The sequence below is a fragment of the Phyllobates terribilis genome, unplaced genomic scaffold, assembly GCF_046119375.1.
Source record: "Phyllobates terribilis strain yellow unplaced genomic scaffold, ASM4611937v1 Scaffold_707__1_contigs__length_783275, whole genome shotgun sequence".
Classification (NCBI taxonomy): domain Eukaryota; kingdom Metazoa; phylum Chordata; class Amphibia; order Anura; family Dendrobatidae; genus Phyllobates; species Phyllobates terribilis.
Window position 1 is genome coordinate 1 of NW_027363467.1, and position 21,364 is coordinate 21,364.

At 45.7% G+C, this 21,364-nt stretch overlaps 13 non-coding genes and 4 pseudogenes across 13 annotated transcripts; all 17 read right to left on the bottom strand.

Annotated features, from left to right (window-relative positions):
- Positions 1-1,067: 1,067 nt before the first annotated feature.
- On the bottom strand, positions 1,068-1,258 carry LOC141236410 (U2 spliceosomal RNA). The gene has a single exon (XR_012302071.1). It is a non-coding gene; the product is annotated as a U2 spliceosomal RNA (small nuclear RNA).
- A 1,124-nt stretch (positions 1,259-2,382) lies between these two features.
- On the bottom strand, positions 2,383-2,573 carry LOC141236388 (U2 spliceosomal RNA). Its single transcript, XR_012302050.1, has one exon. It is a non-coding gene; the product is annotated as a U2 spliceosomal RNA (small nuclear RNA).
- Positions 2,574-3,696: 1,123 nt separating this feature from the next.
- On the bottom strand, positions 3,697-3,887 carry LOC141236408 (U2 spliceosomal RNA). Its single transcript, XR_012302069.1, has one exon. It is a non-coding gene; the product is annotated as a U2 spliceosomal RNA (small nuclear RNA).
- Positions 3,888-5,007: 1,120 nt separating this feature from the next.
- On the bottom strand, positions 5,008-5,186 carry LOC141236420 (U2 spliceosomal RNA; annotated as a pseudogene).
- Positions 5,187-5,980: 794 nt separating this feature from the next.
- On the bottom strand, positions 5,981-6,072 carry LOC141236427 (U2 spliceosomal RNA; annotated as a pseudogene).
- Positions 6,073-7,192: 1,120 nt separating this feature from the next.
- On the bottom strand, positions 7,193-7,383 carry LOC141236413 (U2 spliceosomal RNA). The gene has a single exon (XR_012302073.1). It is a non-coding gene; the product is annotated as a U2 spliceosomal RNA (small nuclear RNA).
- A 1,123-nt stretch (positions 7,384-8,506) lies between these two features.
- LOC141236415 (U2 spliceosomal RNA) lies at positions 8,507-8,697 on the bottom strand. The gene has a single exon (XR_012302075.1). It is a non-coding gene; the product is annotated as a U2 spliceosomal RNA (small nuclear RNA).
- Positions 8,698-9,817: 1,120 nt separating this feature from the next.
- Positions 9,818-9,996, bottom strand: LOC141236421 (U2 spliceosomal RNA; annotated as a pseudogene).
- Positions 9,997-10,790: 794 nt separating this feature from the next.
- On the bottom strand, positions 10,791-10,882 carry LOC141236428 (U2 spliceosomal RNA; annotated as a pseudogene).
- A 1,120-nt stretch (positions 10,883-12,002) lies between these two features.
- LOC141236414 (U2 spliceosomal RNA) lies at positions 12,003-12,193 on the bottom strand. Its single transcript, XR_012302074.1, has one exon. It is a non-coding gene; the product is annotated as a U2 spliceosomal RNA (small nuclear RNA).
- Positions 12,194-13,315: 1,122 nt separating this feature from the next.
- On the bottom strand, positions 13,316-13,506 carry LOC141236400 (U2 spliceosomal RNA). Its single transcript, XR_012302061.1, has one exon. It is a non-coding gene; the product is annotated as a U2 spliceosomal RNA (small nuclear RNA).
- Positions 13,507-14,614: 1,108 nt separating this feature from the next.
- LOC141236409 (U2 spliceosomal RNA) lies at positions 14,615-14,805 on the bottom strand. Its single transcript, XR_012302070.1, has one exon. It is a non-coding gene; the product is annotated as a U2 spliceosomal RNA (small nuclear RNA).
- A 1,119-nt stretch (positions 14,806-15,924) lies between these two features.
- LOC141236412 (U2 spliceosomal RNA) lies at positions 15,925-16,115 on the bottom strand. Its single transcript, XR_012302072.1, has one exon. It is a non-coding gene; the product is annotated as a U2 spliceosomal RNA (small nuclear RNA).
- Positions 16,116-17,237: 1,122 nt separating this feature from the next.
- LOC141236423 (U2 spliceosomal RNA) lies at positions 17,238-17,428 on the bottom strand. The gene has a single exon (XR_012302080.1). It is a non-coding gene; the product is annotated as a U2 spliceosomal RNA (small nuclear RNA).
- Positions 17,429-18,548: 1,120 nt separating this feature from the next.
- LOC141236407 (U2 spliceosomal RNA) lies at positions 18,549-18,739 on the bottom strand. The gene has a single exon (XR_012302068.1). It is a non-coding gene; the product is annotated as a U2 spliceosomal RNA (small nuclear RNA).
- Positions 18,740-19,859: 1,120 nt separating this feature from the next.
- On the bottom strand, positions 19,860-20,050 carry LOC141236429 (U2 spliceosomal RNA). The gene has a single exon (XR_012302081.1). It is a non-coding gene; the product is annotated as a U2 spliceosomal RNA (small nuclear RNA).
- Positions 20,051-21,170: 1,120 nt separating this feature from the next.
- Positions 21,171-21,362, bottom strand: LOC141236422 (U2 spliceosomal RNA). Its single transcript, XR_012302079.1, has one exon. It is a non-coding gene; the product is annotated as a U2 spliceosomal RNA (small nuclear RNA).
- Between the last annotated feature and the right edge of the window lie 2 nt (positions 21,363-21,364).

Sequence of the window (21,364 nt, forward strand, 5' to 3'; positions counted from 1 at the left end):
TTGTGGAGATGGCCACCTGGACTCCCGTTAAGAAGACATGCTGTCAACCTCTAGATCCCTCACATGCCTGCACTTTTCGGCTTGCTGCTGCTGCAATCCACGCGTTTTAGATCTGCATAACTCCACCTCTTTTAGCACAGTACCCTCAACCCCCGGCTGTTCCCACCCGCCTCAACACCGTTGGAAGGGAGGAGAACCAATTAAGGCGGGGGGGGGGTGGAACGAGCAGCTGTCTACCCTTAGCAGGAGGGTTGCTGATTAATTACCTCTCCTGCTGCTGCTGCTGCTGGCTGTCCAGCAGCAGACTGAAGGTGGCTGCTGCTGTGCGCAGGTATATAAAGGCTCAGAGCCTATTATGACACGCGCAGCCAGCGTTCCATTGCCACATTCCGTCTACTGCAGGCGGGATACCTGGATGGCTGAATGTCACTGAGAAGCTCACAGAGACCGCCATAAGCAACAGTTTAAAAGAATGCCACAGACTAATCAACCAAACTTTTTGGGTTGGTTTCTCTTTTATAGTCTGCAGGCATTAAATGAAAGAAGTCAGTGTTCCAGCAGAGGGAGACAACGTTTCAGAAAAGGCATTGTAGCAAACCAAAAAAGAAATTTTAAGCGCAGCAGAGTAACCAGCTCACATACCTGTTAGCTCAGGTGAGTTTAAAAGGCTGCTGTTGATAACAAGGGCATTTGCTAAATAGATGGTGTGTGTGCAACAATATACTGAAAGGTCAATTATATTGTGCAGCTTATCTCACCACCTGTAGTTATTTAGGTGAAAGCTCCAAAATGCTTGCCTAATATGTCTGTTTATCCAAAAGGAAGTATAGAGGGAGAGCTAGATAGATAGCATTGCATTACATTACATTACATGGCAATGCAATGCACAGTTGCTGAAGTTGAACCAAAATGAGCTTGTCATCTGGCTTCTGCAACTTTTAACATGAAAAATCCAATGAGGAGAAGAAAAGCAAAGCCAAAGAGTCCATCCCAAAATCCGACAAACAAGCAAAATGAACAAAAAGCATTGAATTCAATTCTTTCTGATTTTAGAAACTGCATTAAAGAAGGGGTGCACCGGTCCTGGAGATACTGCAATACCAGGTCAATGCGTGGAGTGGACAGAGCAAGCTCTTTTTCCATCTCCCTGTTCTAAAAATCCATTTAATATATGGTCCCCAGATAGCGGACGTATCAGATATTAAACTGATAAGAACAGATACTACACTTGATCTTAGCCAAAAGGCCGAGAAGCGATAACCAGAATTGGTTTCCGACTACGATGCCACCCAAGGATTCTGAAAAGTCCATTTGTGGAGATGGCCACCTGGACTCCCGTTAAGAAGACATGCTGTCAACCTCTAGATCCCTCACATGCCTGCACTTTTCGGCTTGCTGCTGCTGCAATCCACGCGTTTTAGATCTGCATAACTCCACCTCTTTTAGCACAGTACCCTCAACCCCCGGCTGTTCCCACCCGCCTCAACACCGTTGGAAGGGAGGAGAACCAATTAAGGCGGGGGGGGGGGGGGTGGAACGAGCAGCTGTCTACCCTTAGCAGGAGGGTTGCTGATTAATTACCACTCCTGCTGCTGCTGCTGCTGGCTGTCCAGCAGCAGACTGAAGGTGGCTGCTGCTGTGCGCAGGTATATAAAGGCTCAGAGCCTATTATGACACGCGCAGCCAGCGTTCCATTGCCACATTCCGTCTACTGCAGGCGGGATACCTGGATGGCTGAATGTCACTGAGAAGCTCACAGAGACCGCCATAAGCAACAGTTTAAAAGAATGCCACAGACTAATCAACCAAACTTTTTGGGTTGGTTTCTCTTTTATAGTCTGCAGGCATTAAATGAAAGAAGTCAGTGTTCCAGCAGAGGGAGACAACGTTTCAGAAAAGGCATTGTAGCAAACCAAAAAAGAAATTTTAAGCGCAGCAGAGTAACCAGCTCACATACATGTTAGCTCAGGTGAGTTTAAAAGGCTGCTGTTGATAACAAGGGCATTTGCTAAATAGATGGTGTGTGTGCAACAATATACTGAAAGGTCAATTATATTGTGCAGCTTATCTCACCACCTGTAGTTATTTAGGTGAAAGCTCCAAAATGCTTGCCTAATATGTCTGTTTATCCAAAAGGAAGTATAGATATAGAGCTAGATAGATAGCATTGCATTACATTACATTACATGGCAATGCAATGCACAGTTGCTGAAGTTGAACCAAAATGAGCTTGTCATCTGGCTTCTGCAACTTTTAACATGAAAAATCCAATGAGGAGAAGAAAAGCAAAGCCAAAGAGTCCATCCCAAAATCCGACAAACAAGCAAAATGAACAAAAAGCATTGAATTCAATTCTTTCTGATTTTAGAAACTGCATTAAAGAAGGGGTGCACCGGTCCTGGAGATACTGCAATACCAGGTCAATGCGTGGAGTGGACAGAGCAAGCTCTTTTTCCATCTCCCTGTTCTAAAAATCCATTTAATATATGGTCCCCAGATAGGGGACGTATCAGATATTAAACTGATAAGAACAGATACTACACTTGATCTTAGCCAAAAGGCCGAGAAGCGATAACCAGAATTGGTTTCCGACTACGGTGCCACCCAAGGATTCTGAAAAGTCCATTTGTGGAGATGGCCACCTGGACTCCCGTTAAGAAGACATGCTGTCAACCTCTAGATCCCTCACATGCCTGCACTTTTCGGCTTGCTGCTGCTGCAATCCACGCGTTTTAGATCTGCATAACTCCACCTCTTTTAGCACAGTACCCTCAACCCCCGGCTGTTCCCACCCGCCTCAACACCGTTGGAAGGGAGGAGAACCAATTAAGGCGGGGGGGGGGGGGTGGAACGAGCAGCTGTCTACCCTTAGCAGGAGGGCTGCTGATTAATTACCTCTCCTGCTGCTGCTGCTGCTGGCTGTCCAGCAGCAGACTGAAGGTGGCTGCTGCTGTGCGCAGGTATATAAAGGCTCAGAGCCTATTATGACACGCGCAGCCAGCGTTCCATTGCCACATTCCGTCTACTGCAGGCGGGATACCTGGATGGCTGAATGTCACTGAGAAGCTCACAGAGACCGCCATAAGCAACAGTTTAAAAGAATGCCACAGACTAATCAACCAAACTTTTTGGGTTGGTTTCTCTTTTATAGTCTGCAGGCATTAAATGAAAGAAGTCAGTGTTCCAGCAGAGGGAGACAACGTTTCAGAAAAGGCATTGTAGCAAACCAAAAAAGAAATTTTAAGCGCAGCAGAGTAACCAGCTCACATACCTGTTAGCTCAGGTGAGTTTAAAAGGCTGCTGTTGATAACAAGGGCATTTGCTAAATAGATGGTGTGTGTGCAACAATATACTGAAAGGTCAATTATATTGTGCAGCTTATCTCACCACCTGTAGTTATTTAGGTGAAAGCTCCAAAATGCTTGCCTAATATGTCTGTTTATCCAAAAGGAAGTATAGAGGGAGAGCTAGATAGATAGCATTGCATTACATTACATTACATGGCAATGCAATGCACAGTTGCTGAAGTTGAACCAAAATGAGCTTGTCATCTGGCTTCTGCAACTTTTAACATGAAAAATCCAATGAGGAGAAGAAAAGCAAAGCCAAAGAGTCCATCCCAAAATCCGACAAACAAGCAAAATGAACAAAAAGCATTGAATTCAATTCTTTCTGATTTTAGAAACTGCATTAAAGAAGGGGTGCACCGGTCCTGGAGATACTGCAATACCAGGTCAATGCGTGGAGTGAACAGAGCAAGCTCTTTTTCCATCTCCCTGTTCTAAAAATCCATTTAATATATGGTCCCCAGATAGGGGACGTATCAGATATTAAACTGATAAGAACAGATACTACACTTGATCTTAGCCAAAAGGCCGAGAAGCGATAACCAGAATTGGTTTCCGACTACGGTGCCACCCAAGGATTCTGAAAAGTCCATTTGTGGAGATGGCCACCTGGACTCCCGTTAAGAAGACATGCTGTCAACCTCTAGATCCCTCACATGCCTGCACTTTTCGGCTTGCTGCTGCTGCAATCCACGCGTTTTAGATCTGCATAACTCCACCTCTTTTAGCACAGTACCCTCAACCCCCGGCTGTTCCCACCCGCCTCAACACCGTTGGAAGGGAGGAGAACCAATTAAGGCGGGGGGGGGGTGGAACGAGCAGCTGTCTACCCTTAGCAGGAGGGTTGCTGATTAATTACCTCTCCTGCTGCTGCTGCTGCTGGCTGTCCAGCAGCAGACTGAAGGTGGCTGCTGCTGTGCGCAGGTATATAAAGGCTCAGAGCCTATTATGACACGCGCAGCCAGCGTTCCATTGCCACATTCCGTCTACTGCAGGCGGGATACCTGGATGGCTGAATGTCACTGAGAAGCTCACAGAGACCGCCATAAGCAACAGTTTAAAAGAATGCCACAGACTAATCAACCAAACTTTTTGAGTTGGTTTCTCTTTTATAGTCTGCAGGCATTAAATGAAAGAAGTCAGTGTTCCAGCAGAGGGAGACAACGTTTCAGAAAAGGCATTGTAGCAAACGAAAAAAGAAATTTTAAGCGCAGCAGAGTAACCAGCTCACATACCTGTTAGCTCAGGTGAGTTTAAAAGGCTGCTGTTGATAACAAGGGCATTTGCTAAATAGATGGTGTGTGTGCAACAATATACTGAAAGGTCAATTATATTGTGCAGCTTATCTCACCACCTGTAGTTATTTAGGTGAAAGCTCCAAAATGCTTGCCTAATATGTCTGTTTATCCAAAAGGAAGTATAGAGGGAGAGCTAGATAGATAGCATTGCATTACATTACATTACATGGCAATGCAATGCACAGTTGCTGAAGTTGAACCAAAATGAGCTTGTCATCTGGCTTCTGCAACTTTTAACATGAAAAATCCAATGAGGAGAAGAAAAGCAAAGCCAAAGAGTCCATCCCAAAATCCGACAAACAAGCAAAATGAACAAAAAGCATTGAATTCAATTCTTTCTGATTTTAGAAACTGCATTAAAGAAGGGGTGCACCGGTCCTGGAGATACTGCAATACCAGGTCAATGCGTGGAGTGGACAGAGCAAGCTCTTTTTCCATCTCCCTGTTCTAAAAATCCATTTAATATATGGTCCCCAGATAGGGGACGTATCAGATATTAAACTGATAAGAACAGATTTTTTTTTTTTTTTGAAAGCCCGAATTCGTGTACAAAACCCGAGTGCGCTTAAAAAAGTGACAAGTGCCACAAAAAAAGTGCACTAGGATGCTGGTCTTCTTGAAACCCTCTCCAAAAGGAGAAGGGTCCCCCAAACCATTCCCCGTCCCTCCGAGCCAAAAGGCCACAGCGAGGAACAGGGACAAAAAGCCACCTCCAGCCGAAGCCAGAGGCGACCCAATCATACCCCCAGCACCTGCCCGAGTTCTCACCCGAGCAAGGCACTGGGAGCCAAAGACTGTGCTCCCCTCCCGGAAGAGGGGAGCCAACAACGCTCTCCTCCCGAAAGAGGAGAGCCAGGGGGGTTCAGGGGGGAGCGGAACCTGATGGCCACACACTCCCCCCCTAGACCTGCCAAGAGAGGAACCCGTAAGGGAACCGCATCCCGACAAAATCCTAGTAGGCCGTGACACACGTGAATAAGTGGACACACAGTGACAAAGAAATTAAATAAATAGTGAAGGTTTCACAGTATAATACTGCCCGGACCTTCGACCGGGAATTGAAAAATTCCCCATCCTAAGGCCAGAAGGCCCGGAATAAGGGTGTGTGCGAAGAAAGAAAATTTGAAGTGCTTGTGCAAATGTGCCATAAACTCAAGTGGGGTTCCCAATCCCAGTGAGTTAAGGCACCCCAGGGTCACCACTCCTGGGGCACTTCACACTTCGGGCTTTCGATCTTCCCCGGCCCAATGGCGTCGATCCTGGGGGGCCATGCTTTCCACCAGATGACTATATTAGCCACCTGGCGTACTAACAAGCGCCTAAACCCCAGTGTGCATAATGTATCAATCTACTAGGGCGGCCAACATCCAAAACCGCCTTTTCGAAAGATACTACACTTGATCTTAGCCAAAAGGCCGAGAAGCGATAACCAGAATTGGTTTCCGACTACGGTGCCACCCAAGGATTCTGAAAAGTCCATTTGTGGAGATGGCCACCTGGACTCCCGTTAAGAAGACATGCTGTCAACCTCTAGATCCCTCACATGCCTGCACTTTTCGGCTTGCTGCTGCTGCAATCCACGCGTTTTAGATCTGCATAACTCCACCTCTTTTAGCACAGTACCCTCAACCCCCGGCTGTTCCCACCCGCCTCAACACCGTTGGAAGGGAGGAGAACCAATTAAGGCGGGGGGGGGGTGGAACGAGCAGCTGTCTACCCTTAGCAGGAGGGTTGCTGATTAATTACCTCTCCTGCTGCTGCTGCTGCTGGCTGTCCAGCAGCAGACTGAAGGTGGCTGCTGCTGTGCGCAGGTATATAAAGGCTCAGAGCCTATTATGACACGCGCAGCCAGCGTTCCATTGCCACATTCCGTCTACTGCAGGCGGGATACCTGGATGGCTGAATGTCACTGAGAAGCTCACAGAGACCGCCATAAGCAACAGTTTAAAAGAATGCCACAGACTAATCAACCAAACTTTTTGGGTTGGTTTCTCTTTTATAGTCTGCAGGCATTAAATGAAAGAAGTCAGTGTTCCAGCAGAGGGAGACAACGTTTCAGAAAAGGCATTGTAGCAAACCAAAAAAGAAATTTTAAGCGCAGCAGAGTAACCAGCTCACATACCTGTTAGCTCAGGTGAGTTTAAAAGGCTGCTGTTGATAACAAGGGCATTTGCTAAATAGATGGTGTGTGTGCAACAATATACTGAAAGGTCAATTATATTGTGCAGCTTATCTCACCACCTGTAGTTATTTAGGTGAAAGCTCCAAAATGCTTGCCTAATATGTCTGTTTATCCAAAAGGAAGTATAGAGGGAGAGCTAGATAGATAGCATTGCATTACATTACATTACATGGCAATGCAATGCACAGTTGCTGAAGTTGAACCAAAATGAGCTTGTCATCTGGCTTCTGCAACTTTTAACATGAAAAATCCAATGAGGAGAAGAAAAGCAAAGCCAAAGAGTCCATCCCAAAATCCGACAAACAAGCAAAATGAACAAAAAGCATTGAATTCAATTCTTTCTGATTTTAGAAACTGCATTAAAGAAGGGGTGCACCGGTCCTGGAGATACTGCAATACCAGGTCAATGCGTGGAGTGGACAGAGCAAGCTCTTTTTCCATCTCCCTGTTCTAAAAATCCATTTAATATATGGTCCCCAGATAGCGGACGTATCAGATATTAAACTGATAAGAACAGATACTACACTTGATCTTAGCCAAAAGGCCGAGAAGCGATAACCAGAATTGGTTTCCGACTACGATGCCACCCAAGGATTCTGAAAAGTCCATTTGTGGAGATGGCCACCTGGACTCCCGTTAAGAAGACATGCTGTCAACCTCTAGATCCCTCACATGCCTGCACTTTTCGGCTTGCTGCTGCTGCAATCCACGCGTTTTAGATCTGCATAACTCCACCTCTTTTAGCACAGTACCCTCAACCCCCGGCTGTTCCCACCCGCCTCAACACCGTTGGAAGGGAGGAGAACCAATTAAGGCGGGGGGGGGGGGGTGGAACGAGCAGCTGTCTACCCTTAGCAGGAGGGCTGCTGATTAATTACCTCTCCTGCTGCTGCTGCTGCTGGCTGTCCAGCAGCAGACTGAAGGTGGCTGCTGCTGTGCGCAGGTATATAAAGGCTCAGACCCTATTATGACACGCGCAGCCAGCGTTCCATTGCCACATTCCGTCTACTGCAGGCGGGATACCTGGATGGCTGAATGTCACTGAGAAGCTCACAGAGACCGCCATAAGCAACAGTTTAAAAGAATGCCACAGACTAATCAACCAAACTTTTTAGGTTGGTTTCTCTTTTATAGTCTGCAGGCATTAAATGAAAGAAGTCAGTGTTCCAGCAGAGGGAGACAACGTTTCAGAAAAGGCATTGTAGCAAACCAAAAAAGAAATTTTAAGCGCAGCAGAGTAACCAGCTCACATACCTGTTAGCTCAGGTGAGTTTAAAAGGCTGCTGTTGATAACAAGGGCATTTGCTAAATAGATGGTGTGTGTGCAACAATATACTGAAAGGTCAATTATATTGTGCAGCTTATCTCACCACCTGTAGTTATTTAGGTGAAAGCTCCAAAATGCTTGCCTAATATGTCTGTTTATCCAAAAGGAAGTATAGAGGGAGAGCTAGATAGATAGCATTGCATTACATTACATTACATGGCAATGCAATGCACAGTTGCTGAAGTTGAACCAAAATGAGCTTGTCATCTGGCTTCTGCAACTTTTAACATGAAAAATCCAATGAGGAGAAGAAAAGCAAAGCCAAAGAGTCCATCCCAAAATCCGACAAACAAGCAAAATGAACAAAAAGCATTGAATTCAATTCTTTCTGATTTTAGAAACTGCATTAAAGAAGGGGTGCACCGGTCCTGGAGATACTGCAATACCAGGTCAATGCGTGGAGTGAACAGAGCAAGCTCTTTTTCCATCTCCCTGTTCTAAAAATCCATTTAATATATGGTCCCCAGATAGGGGACGTATCAGATATTAAACTGATAAGAACAGATACTACACTTGATCTTAGACAAAAGGCCGAGAAGCGATAACCAGAATTGGTTTCCGACTACGGTGCCACCCAAGGATTCTGAAAAGTCCATTTGTGGAGATGGCCACCTGGACTCCCGTTAAGAAGACATGCTGTCAACCTCTAGATCCCTCACATGCCTGCACTTTTCGGCTTGCTGCTGCTGCAATCCACGCGTTTTAGATCTGCATAACTCCACCTCTTTTAGCACAGTACCCTCAACCCCCGGCTGTTCCCACCCGCCTCAACACCGTTGGAAGGGAGGAGAACCAATTAAGGCGGGGGGGGGGTGGAACGAGCAGCTGTCTACCCTTAGCAGGAGGGTTGCTGATTAATTACCTCTCCTGCTGCTGCTGCTGCTGGCTGTCCAGCAGCAGACTGAAGGTGGCTGCTGCTGTGCGCAGGTATATAAAGGCTCAGAGCCTATTATGACACGCGCAGCCAGCGTTCCATTGCCACATTCCGTCTACTGCAGGCGGGATACCTGGATGGCTGAATGTCACTGAGAAGCTCACAGAGACCGCCTTAAGCAACAGTTTAAAAGAATGCCACAGACTAATCAACCAAACTTTTTGGGTTGGTTTCTCTTTTATAGTCTGCAGGCATTAAATGAAAGAAGTCAGTGTTCCAGCAGAGGGAGACAACGTTTCAGAAAAGGCATTGTAGCAAACCAAAAAAGAAATTTTAAGCGCAGCAGAGTAACCAGCTCACATACCTGTTAGCTCAGGTGAGTTTAAAAGGCTGCTGTTGATAACAAGGGCATTTGCTAAATAGATGGTGTGTGTGCAACAATATACTGAAAGGTCAATTATATTGTGCAGCTTATCTCACCACCTGTAGTTATTTAGGTGAAAGCTCCAAAATGCTTGCCTAATATGTCTGTTTATCCAAAAGGAAGTATAGAGGGAGAGCTAGATAGATAGCATTGCATTACATTACATTACATGGCAATGCAATGCACAGTTGCTGAAGTTGAACCAAAATGAGCTTGTCATCTGGCTTCTGCAACTTTTAACATGAAAAATCCAATGAGGAGAAGAAAAGCAAAGCCAAAGAGTCCATCCCAAAATCCGACAAACAAGCAAAATGAACAAAAAGCATTGAATTCAATTCTTTCTGATTTTAGAAACTGCATTAAAGAAGGGGTGCACCGGTCCTGGAGATACTGCAATACCAGGTCAATGCGTGGAGTGGACAGAGCAAGCTCTTTTTCCATCTCCCTGTTCTAAAAATCCATTTAATATATGGTCCCCAGATAGGGGACGTATCAGATATTAAACTGATAAGAACAGATTTTTTTTTTTTTTTGAAAGCCCGAATTCGTGTACAAAACCCGAGTGCGCTTAAAAAAGTGACAAGTGCCACAAAAAAAGTGCACTAGGATGCTGGTCTTCTTGAAACCCTCTCCAAAAGGAGAAGGGTCCCCCAAACCATTCCCCGTCCCTCCGAGCCAAAAGGCCACAGCGAGGAACAGGGACAAAAAGCCACCTCCAGCCGAAGCCAGAGGCGACCCAATCATACCCCCAGCACCTGCCCGAGTTCTCACCCGAGCAAGGCACTGGGAGCCAAAGACTGTGCTCCCCTCCCGGAAGAGGGGAGCCAACAACGCTCTCCTCCCGAAAGAGGAGAGCCAGGGGGGTTCAGGGGGGAGCGGAACCTGATGGCCACACACTCCCCCCCTAGACCTGCCAAGAGAGGAACCCGTAAGGGAACCGCATCCCGACAAAATCCTAGTAGGCCGTGACACACGTGAATAAGTGGACACACAGTGACAAAGAAATTAAATAAATAGTGAAGGTTTCACAGTATAATACTGCCCGGACCTTCAACCGGGAATTGAAAAATTCCCCATCCTAAGGCCAGAAGGCCCGGAATAAGGGTGTGTGCGAAGAAAGAAAATTTGAAGTGCTTGTGCAAATGTGCCATAAACTCAAGTGGGGTTCCCAATCCCAGTGAGTTAAGGCACCCCAGGGTCACCACTCCTGGGGCACTTCACACTTCGGGCTTTCGATCTTCCCCGGCCCAATGGCGTCGATCCTGGGGGGCCATGCTTTCCACCAGATGACTATATTAGCCACCTGGCGTACTAACAAGCGCCTAAACCCCAGTGTGCATAATGTATCAATCTACTAGGGCGGCCAACATCCAAAACCGCCTTTTCGAAAGATACTACACTTGATCTTAGCCAAAAGGCCGAGAAGCGATAACCAGAATTGGTTTCCGACTACGGTGCCACCCAAGGATTCTGAAAAGTCCATTTGTGGAGATGGCCACCTGGACTCCCGTTAAGAAGACATGCTGTCAACCTCTAGATCCCTCACATGCCTGCACTTTTCGGCTTGCTGCTGCTGCAATCCACGCGTTTTAGATCTGCATAACTCCACCTCTTTTAGCACAGTACCCTCAACCCCCGGCTGTTCCCACCCGCCTCAACACCGTTGGAAGGGAGGAGAACCAATTAAGGCGGGGGGGGGGTGGAACGAGCAGCTGTCTACCCTTAGCAGGAGGGTTGCTGATTAATTACCTCTCCTGCTGCTGCTGCTGCTGGCTGTCCAGCAGCAGACTGAAGGTGGCTGCTGCTGTGCGCAGGTATATAAAGGCTCAGAGCCTATTATGACACGCGCAGCCAGCATTCCATTGCCACATTCCGTCTACTGCAGGCGGGATACCTGGATGGCTGAATGTCACTGAGAAGCTCACAGAGACCGCCATAAGCAACAGTTTAAAAGAATGCCACAGACTAATCAACCAAACTTTTTGGGTTGGTTTCTCTTTTATAGTCTGCAGGCATTAAATGAAAGAAGTCAGTGTTCCAGCAGAGGGAGACAACGTTTCAGAAAAGGCATTGTAGCAAACCAAAAAAGAAATTTTAAGCGCAGCAGAGTAACCAGCTCACATACCTGTTAGCTCAGGTGAGTTTAAAAGGCTGCTGTTGATAACAAGGGCATTTGCTAAATAGATGGTGTGTGTGCAACAATATACTGAAAGGTCAATTATATTGTGCAGCTTATCTCACCACCTGTAGTTATTTAGGTGAAAGCTCCAAAATGCTTGCCTAATATGTCTGTTTATCCAAAAGGAAGTATAGAGGGAGAGCTAGATAGATAGCATTGCATTACATTACATTACATGGCAATGCAATGCACAGTTGCTGAAGTTGAACCAAAATGAGCTTGTCATCTGGCTTCTGCAACTTTTAACATGAAAAATCCAATGAGGAGAAGAAAAGCAAAGCCAAAGAGTCCATCCCAAAATCCGACAAACAAGCAAAATGAACAAAAAGCATTGAATTCAATTCTTTCTGATTTTAGAAACTGCATTAAAGAAGGGGTGCACCGGTCCTGGAGATACTGCAATACCAGGTCAATGCGTGGAGTGGACAGAGCAAGCTCTTTTTCCATCTCCCTGTTCTAAAAATCCATTTAATATATGGTCCCCAGATAGCGGACGTATCAGATATTAAACTGATAAGAACAGATACTACACTTGATCTTAGCCAAAAGGCCGAGAAGCGATAACCAGAATTGGTTTCCGACTACGATGCCACCCAAGGATTCTGAAAAGTCCATTTGTGGAGATGGCCACCTGGACTCCCGTTAAGAAGACATGCTGTCAACCTCTAGATCCCTCACATGCCTGCACTTTTCGGCTTGCTGCTGCTGCAATCCACGCGTTTTAGATCTGCATAACTCCACCTCTTTTAGCACAGTACCCTCAACCCCCGGCTGTTCCCACCCGCCTCAACACCGTTGGAAGGGAGGAGAACCAATTAAGGCGGGGGGGGGGGGTGGAACGAGCAGCTGTCTACCCTTAGCAGGAGGGTTGCTGATTAATTACCACTCCTGCTGCTGCTGCTGCTGGCTGTCCAGCAGCAGACTGAAGGTGGCTGCTGCTGTGCGCAGGTATATAAAGGCTCAGAGCCTATTATGACACGCGCAGCCAGCGTTCCATTGCCACATTCCGTCTACTGCAGGCGGGATACCTGGATGGCTGAATGTCACTGAGAAGCTCACAGAGACCGCCATAAGCAACAGTTTAAAAGAATGCCACAGACTAATCAACCAAACTTTTTGGGTTGGTTTCTCTTTTATAGTCTGCAGGCATTAAATGAAAGAAGTCAGTGTTCCAGCAGAGGGAGACAACGTTTCAGAAAAGGCATTGTAGCAAACCAAAAAAGAAATTTTAAGCGCAGCAGAGTAACCAGCTCACATACCTGTTAGCTCAGGTGAGTTTAAAAGGCTGCTGTTGATAACAAGGGCATTTGCTAAATAGATGGTGTGTGTGCAACAATATACTGAAAGGTCAATTATATTGTGCAGCTTATCTCACCACCTGTAGTTATTTAGGTGAAAGCTCCAAAATGCTTGCCTAATATGTCTGTTTATCCAAAAGGAAGTATAGATATAGAGCTAGATAGATAGCATTGCATTACATTACATTACATGGCAATGCAATGCACAGTTGCTGAAGTTGAACCAAAATGAGCTTGTCATCTGGCTTCTGCAACTTTTAACATGAAAAATCCAATGAGGAGAAGAAAAGCAAAGCCAAAGAGTCCATCCCAAAATCCGACAAACAAGCAAAATGAACAAAAAGCATTGAATTCAATTCTTTCTGATTTTAGAAACTGCATTAAAGAAGGGGTGCACCGGTCCTGGAGATACTGCAATACCAGGTCAATGCGTGGAGTGGACAGAGCAAGCTCTTTTTCCATCTCCCTGTTCTAAAAATCCATTTAATATATGGTCCCCAGATAGGGGACGTATCAGATATTAAACTGATAAGAACAGATACTACACTTGATCTTAGCCAAAAGGCCGAGAAGCGATAACCAGAATTGGTTTCCGACTACGGTGCCACCCAAGGATTCTGAAAAGTCCATTTGTGGAGATGGCCACCTGGACTCCCGTTAAGAAGACATGCTGTCAACCTCTAGATCCCTCACATGCCTGCACTTTTCGGCTTGCTGCTGCTGCAATCCACGCGTTTTAGATCTGCATAACTCCACCTCTTTTAGCACAGTACCCTCAACCCCCGGCTGTTCCCACCCGCCTCAACACCATTGGAAGGGAGGAGAACCAATTAAGGCGGGGGGGGGGGGGTGGAACGAGCAGCTGTCTACCCTTAGCAGGAGGGCTGCTGATTAATTACCTCTCCTGCTGCTGCTGCTGCTGGCTGAAGGTGGCTGCTGCTGTGCGCAGGTATATAAAGGCTCAGAGCCTATTATGACACGCGCAGCCAGCGTTCCATTGCCACATTCCGTCTACTGCAGGCGGGATACCTGGATGGCTGAATGTCACTGAGAAGCTCACAGAGACCGCCATAAGCAACAGTTTAAAAGAATGCCACAGACTAATCAACCAAACTTTTTGGGTTGGTTTCTCTTTTATAGTCTGCAGGCATTAAATGAAAGAAGTCAGTGTTCCAGCAGAGGGAGACAACGTTTCAGAAAAGGCATTGTAGCAAACCAAAAAAGAAATTTTAAGCGCAGCAGAGTAACCAGCTCACATACCTGTTAGCTCAGGTGAGTTTAAAAGGCTGCTGTTGATAACAAGGGCATTTGCTAAATAGATGGTGTGTGTGCAACAATATACTGAAAGGTCAATTATATTGTGCAGCTTATCTCACCACCTGTAGTTATTTAGGTGAAAGCTCCAAAATGCTTGCCTAATATGTCTGTTTATCCAAAAGGAAGTATAGAGGGAGAGCTAGATAGATAGCATTGCATTACATTACATTACATGGCAATGCAATGCACAGTTGCTGAAGTTGAACCAAAATGAGCTTGTCATCTGGCTTCTGCAACTTTTAACATGAAAAATCCAATGAGGAGAAGAAAAGCAAAGCCAAAGAGTCCATCCCAAAATCCGACAAACAAGCAAAATGAACAAAAAGCATTGAATTCAATTCTTTCTGATTTTAGAAACTGCATTAAAGAAGGGGTGCACCGGTCCTGGAGATACTGCAATACCAGGTCAATGCGTGGAGTGAACAGAGCAAGCTCTTTTTCCATCTCCCTGTTCTAAAAATCCATTTAATATATGGTCCCCAGATAGGGGACGTATCAGATATTAAACTGATAAGAACAGATACTACACTTGATCTTAGCCAAAAGGCCGAGAAGCGATAACCAGAATTGGTTTCCGACTACGGTGCCACCCAAGGATTCTGAAAAGTCCATTTGTGGAGATGGCCACCTGGACTCCCGTTAAGAAGACATGCTGTCAACCTCTAGATCCCTCACATGCCTGCACTTTTCGGCTTGCTGCTGCTGCAATCCACGCGTTTTAGATCTGCATAACTCCACCTCTTTTAGCACAGTACCCTCAACCCCCGGCTGTTCCCACCCGCCTCAACACCGTTGGAAGGGAGGAGAACCAATTAAGGCGGGGGGGGGTGGAACGAGCAGCTGTCTACCCTTAGCAGGAGGGTTGCTGATTAATTACCTCTCCTGCTGCTGCTGCTGCTGGCTGTCCAGCAGCAGACTGAAGGTGGCTGCTGCTGTGCGCAGGTATATAAAGGCTCAGAGCCTATTATGACACGCGCAGCCAGCGTTCCATTGCCACATTCCGTCTACTGCAGGCGGGATACCTGGATGGCTGAATGTCACTGAGAAGCTCACAGAGACCGCCATAAGCAACAGTTTAAAAGAATGCCACAGACTAATCAACCAAACTTTTTGGGTTGGTTTCTCTTTTATAGTCTGCAGGCATTAAATGAAAGAAGTCAGTGTTCCAGCAGAGGGAGACAACGTTTCAGAAAAGGCATTGTAGCAAACCAAAAAAGAAATTTTAAGCGCAGCAGAGTAACCAGCTCACATACCTGTTAGCTCAGGTGAGTTTAAAAGGCTGCTGTTGATAACAAGGGCATTTGCTAAATAGATGGTGTGTGTGCAACAATATACTGAAAGGTCAATTATATTGTGCAGCTTATCTCACCACCTGTAGTTATTTAGGTGAAAGCTCCAAAATGCTTGCCTAATATGTCTGTTTATCCAAAAGGAAGTATAGAGGGAGAGCTAGATAGATAGCATTGCATTACATTACATTACATGGCAATGCAATGCACAGTTGCTGAAGTAGAACCAAAATGAGCTTGTCATCTGGCTTCTGCAACTTTTAACATGAAAAATCCAATGAGGAGAAGAAAAGCAAAGCCAAAGAGTCCATCCCAAAATCCGACAAACAAGCAAAATGAACAAAAAGCATTGAATTCAATTCTTTCTGATTTTAGAAACTGCATTAAAGAAGGGGTGCACCGGTCCTGGAGATACTGCAATACCAGGTCAATGCGTGGAGTGGACAGAGCAAGCTCTTTTTCCATCTCCCTGTTCTAAAAATCCATTTAATATATGGTCCCCAGATAGGGGACGTATCAGATATTAAACTGATAAGAACAGATACTACACTTGATCTTAGCCAAAAGGCCGAGAAGCGATAACCAGAATTGGTTTCCGACTACGGTGCCACCCAAGGATTCTGAAAAGTCCATTTGTGGAGATGGCCACCTGGACTCCCGTTAAGAAGACATGCTGTCAACCTCTAGATCCCTCACATGCCTGCACTTTTCGGCTTGCTGCTGCTGCAATCCACGCGTTTTAGATCTGCATAACTCCACCTCTTTTAGCACAGTACCCTCAACCCCCGGCTGTTCCCACCCGCCTCAACACCGTTGGAAGGGAGGAGAACCAATTAAGGCGGGGGGGGGGGGTGGAACGAGCAGCTGTCTACCCTTAGCAGGAGGGTTGCTGATTAATTACCTCTCCTGCTGCTGCTGCTGCTGGCTGTCCAGCAGCAGACTGAAGGTGGCTGCTGCTGTGCGCAGGTATATAAAGGCTCAGAGCTTATTATGACACGCGCAGCCAGCGTTCCATTGCCACATTCCGTCTACTGCAGGCGGGATACCTGGATGGCTGAATGTCACTGAGAAGCTCACAGAGACCGCCATAAGCAACAGTTTAAAAGAATGCCACAGACTAATCAACCAAACTTTTTGGGTTGGTTTCTCTTTTATAGTCTGCAGGCATTAAATGAAAGAAGTCAGTGTTCCAGCAGAGGGAGACAACGTTTCAGAAAAGGCATTGTAGCAAACCAAAAAAGAAATTTTAAGCGCAGCAGAGTAACCAGCTCACATACCTGTTAGCTCAGGTGAGTTTAAAAGGCTGCTGTTGATAACAAGGGCATTTGCTAAATAGATGGTGTGTGTGCAACAATATACTGAAAGGTCAATTATATTGTGCAGCTTATCTCACCACCTGTAGTTATTTAGGTGAAAGCTCCAAAATGCTTGCCTAATATGTCTGTTTATCCAAAAGGAAGTATAGAGGGAGAGCTAGATAGATAGCATTGCATTACATTACATTACATGGCAATGCAATGCACAGTTGCTGAAGTTGAACCAAAATGAGCTTGTCATCTGGCTTCTGCAACTTTTAACATGAAAAATCCAATGAGGAGAAGAAAAGCAAAGCCAAAGAGTCCATCCCAAAATCCGACAAACAAGCAAAATGAACAAAAAGCATTGAATTCAATTCTTTCTGATTTTAGAAACTGCATTAAAGAAGGGGTGCACCGGTCCTGGAGATACTGCAATACCAGGTCAATGCGTGGAGTGGACAGAGCAAGCTCTTTTTCCATCTCCCTGTTCTAAAAATCCATTTAATATATGGTCCCCAGATAGGGGACGTATCAGATATTAAACTGATAAGAACAGATACTACACTTGATCTTAGCCAAAAGGCCGAGAAGCGATAACCAGAATTGGTTTGCGACTACGGTGCCACCCAAGGATTCTGAAAAGTCCATTTGTGGAGATGGCCACCTGGACTCCCGTTAAGAAGACATGCTGTCAACCTCTAGATCCCTCACATGCCTGCACTTTTCGGCTTGCTGCTGCTGCAATCCACGCGTTTTAGATCTGCATAACTCCACCTCTTTTAGCACAGTACCCTCAACCCCCGGCTGTTCCCACCCGCCTCAACACCGTTGGAAGGGAGGAGAACCAATTAAGGCGGGGGGGGGGTGGAACGAGCAGCTGTCTACCCTTAGCAGGAGGGTTGCTGATTAATTACCTCTGCTGCTGCTGCTGCTGCTGGCTGTCCAGCAGCAGACTGAAGGTGGCTGCTGCTGTGCGCAGGTATATAAAGGCTCAGAGCTTATTATGACACGCGCAGCCAGCGTTCCATTGCCACATTCCGTCTACTGCAGGCGGGATACCTGGATGGCTGAATGTCACTGAGAAGCTCACAGAGACCGCCATAAGCAACAGTTTAAAAGAATGCCACAGACTAATCAACCAAACTTTTTGGGTTGGTTTCTCTTTTATAGTCTGCAGGCATTAAATGAAAGAAGTCAGTGTTCCAGCAGAGGGAGACAACGTTTCAGAAAAGGCATTGTAGCAAACCAAAAAAGAAATTTTAAGCGCAGCAGAGTAACCAGCTCACATACCTGTTAGCTCAGGTGAGTTTAAAAGGCTGCTGTTGATAACAAGGGCATTTGCTAAATAGATGGTGTGTGTGCAACAATATACTGAAAGGTCAATTATATTGTGCAGCTTATCTCACCACCTGTAGTTATTTAGGTGAAAGCTCCAAAATGCTTGCCTAATATGTCTGTTTATCCAAAAGGAAGTATAGAGGGAGAGCTAGATAGATAGCATTGCATTACATTACATTACATGGCAATGCAATGCACAGTTGCTGAAGTTGAACCAAAATGAGCTTGTCATCTGGCTTCTGCAACTTTTAACATGAAAAATCCAATGAGGAGAAGAAAAGCAAAGCCAAAGAGTCCATCCCAAAATCCGACAAACAAGCAAAATGAACAAAAAGCATTGAATTCAATTCTTTCTGATTTTAGAAACTGCATTAAAGAAGGGGTGCACCGGTCCTGGAGATACTGCAATACCAGGTCAATGCGTGGAATGGACAGAGCAAGCTCTTTTTCCATCTCCCTGTTCTAAAAATCCATTTAATATATGGTCCCCAGATAGGGGACGTATCAGATATTAAACTGATAAGAACAGATACTACACTTGATCTTAGCCAAAAGGCCGAGAAGCGATAACCAGAATTGGTTTCCGACTACGGTGCCACCCAAGGATTCTGAAAAGTCCATTTGTGGAGATGGCCACCTGGACTCCCGTTAAGAAGACATGCTGTCAACCTCTAGATCCCTCACATGCCTGCACTTTTCGGCTTGCTGCTGCTGCAATCCACGCGTTTTAGATCTGCATAACTCCACCTCTTTTAGCACAGTACCCTCAACCCCCGGCTGTTCCCACCCGCCTCAACACCGTTGGAAGGGAGGAGAACCAATTAAGGCGGGGGGGGGGTGGAACGAGCAGCCGTCTACCCTTAGCAGGAGGGTTGCTGATTAAGTACCTCTCCTGCTGCTGCTGCTGCTGGCTGTCCAGCAGCAGACTGAAGGTGGCTGCTGCTGTGCGCAGGTATATAAAGGCTCAGAGCCTATTATGACACGCGCAGCCAGCGTTCCATTGCCACATTCCGTCTACTGCAGGCGGGATACCTGGATGGCTGAATGTCACTGAGAAGCTCACAGAGACCGCCATAAGCAACAGTTTAAAAGAATGCCACAGACTAATCAACCAAACTTTTTGGGTTGGTTTCTCTTTTATAGTCTGCAGGCATTAAATGAAAGAAGTCAGTGTTCCAGCAGAGGGAGACAACGTTTCAGAAAAGGCATTGTAGCAAACCAAAAAAGAAATTTTAAGCGCAGCAGAGTAACCAGCTCACATACCTGTTAGCTCAGGTGAGTTTAAAAGGCTGCTGTTGATAACAAGGGCATTTGCTAAATAGATGGTGTGTGTGCAACAATATACTGAAAGGTCAATTATATTGTGCAGCTTATCTCACCACCTGTAGTTATTTAGGTGAAAGCTCCAAAATGCTTGCCTAATATGTCTGTTTATCCAAAAGGAAGTATAGAGGGAGAGCTAGATAGATAGCATTGCATTACATTACATTACATGGCAATGCAATGCACAGTTGCTGAAGTTGAACCAAAATGAGCTTGTCATCTGGCTTCTGCAACTTTTAACATGAAAAATCCAATGAGGAGAAGAAAAGCAAAGCCAAAGAGTCCATCCCAAAATCCGACAAACAAGCAAAATGAACAAAAAGCATTGAATTCAATTCTTTCTGATTTTAGAAACTGCATTAAAGAAGGGGTGCACCGGTCCTGGAGATACTGCAATACCAGGTCAATGCGTGGAGTGGACAGAGCAAGCTCTTTTTCCATCTCCCTGTTCTAAAAATCCATTTAATATATGGTCCCCAGATAGGGGACGTATCAGATATTAAACTGATAAGAACAGATACTACACTTGATCTTAGCCAAAAGGCCGAGAAGCGATAACCAGAATTGGTTTGCGACTACGGTGCCACCCAAGGATTCTGAAAAGTCCATTTGTGGAGATGGCCACCTGGACTCCCGTTAAGAAGACATGCTGTCAACCTCTAGATCCCTCACATGCCTGCACTTTTCGGCTTGCTGCTGCTGCAATCCACGCGTTTTAGATCTGCATAACTCCACCTCTTTTAGCACAGTACCCTCAACCCCCGGCTGTTCCCACCCGCCTCAACACCGTTGGAAGGGAGGAGAACCAATTAAGGCGGGGGGGGGGTGGAACGAGCAGCTGTCTACCCTTAGCAGGAGGGTTGCTGATTAATTACCTCTCCTGCTGCTGCTGCTGCTGGCTGTCCAGCAGCAGACTGAAGGTGGCTGCTGCTGTGCGCAGGTATATAAAGGCTCAGAGCCTATTATGACACGCGCAGCCAGCGTTCCATTGCCACATTCCGTCTACTGCAGGCGGGATACCTGGATGGCTGAATGTCACTGAGAAGCTCACAGAGACCGCCATAAGCAACAGTTTAAAAGAATGCCACAGACTAATCAACCAAACTTTTTGGGTTGGTTTCTCTTTTATAGTCTGCATGCATTAAATGAAAGAAGTCAGTGTTCCAGCAGAGGGAGACAACGTTTCAGAAAAGGCATTGTAGCAAACCAAAAAAGAAATTTTAAGCGCAGCAGAGTAACCAGCTCACATACCTGTTAGCTCAGGTGAGTTTAAAAGGCTGCTGTTGATAACAAGGGCATTTGCTAAATAGATGGTGTGTGTGCAACAATATACTGAAAGGTCAATTATATTGTGCAGCTTATCTCACCACCTGTAGTTATTTAGGTGAAAGCTCCAAAATGCTTGCCTAATATGTCTGTTTATCCAAAAGGAAGTATAGAGGGAGAGCTAGATAGATAGCATTGCATTACATTACATTACATGGCAATGCAATGCACAGTTGCTGAAGTTGAACCAAAATGAGCTTGTCATCTGGCTTCTGCAACTTTTAACATGAAAAATCCAATGAGGAGAAGAAAAGCAAAGCCAAAGAGTCCATCCCAAAATCCGACAAACAAGCAAAATGAACAAAAAGCATTGAATTCAATTCTTTCTGATTTTAGAAACTGCATTAAAGAAGGGGTGCACCAGTCCTGGAGATACTGCAATACCAGGTCAATGCGTGGAGTGGACAGAGCAAGCTCTTTTTCCATCTCCCTGTTCTAAAAATCCATTTAATATATGGTCCCCAGATAGGGGACGTATCAGATATTAAACTGATAAGAACAGAATTTTTTTTTTCCTCAGATTAAGACCCACATTAATTTATGC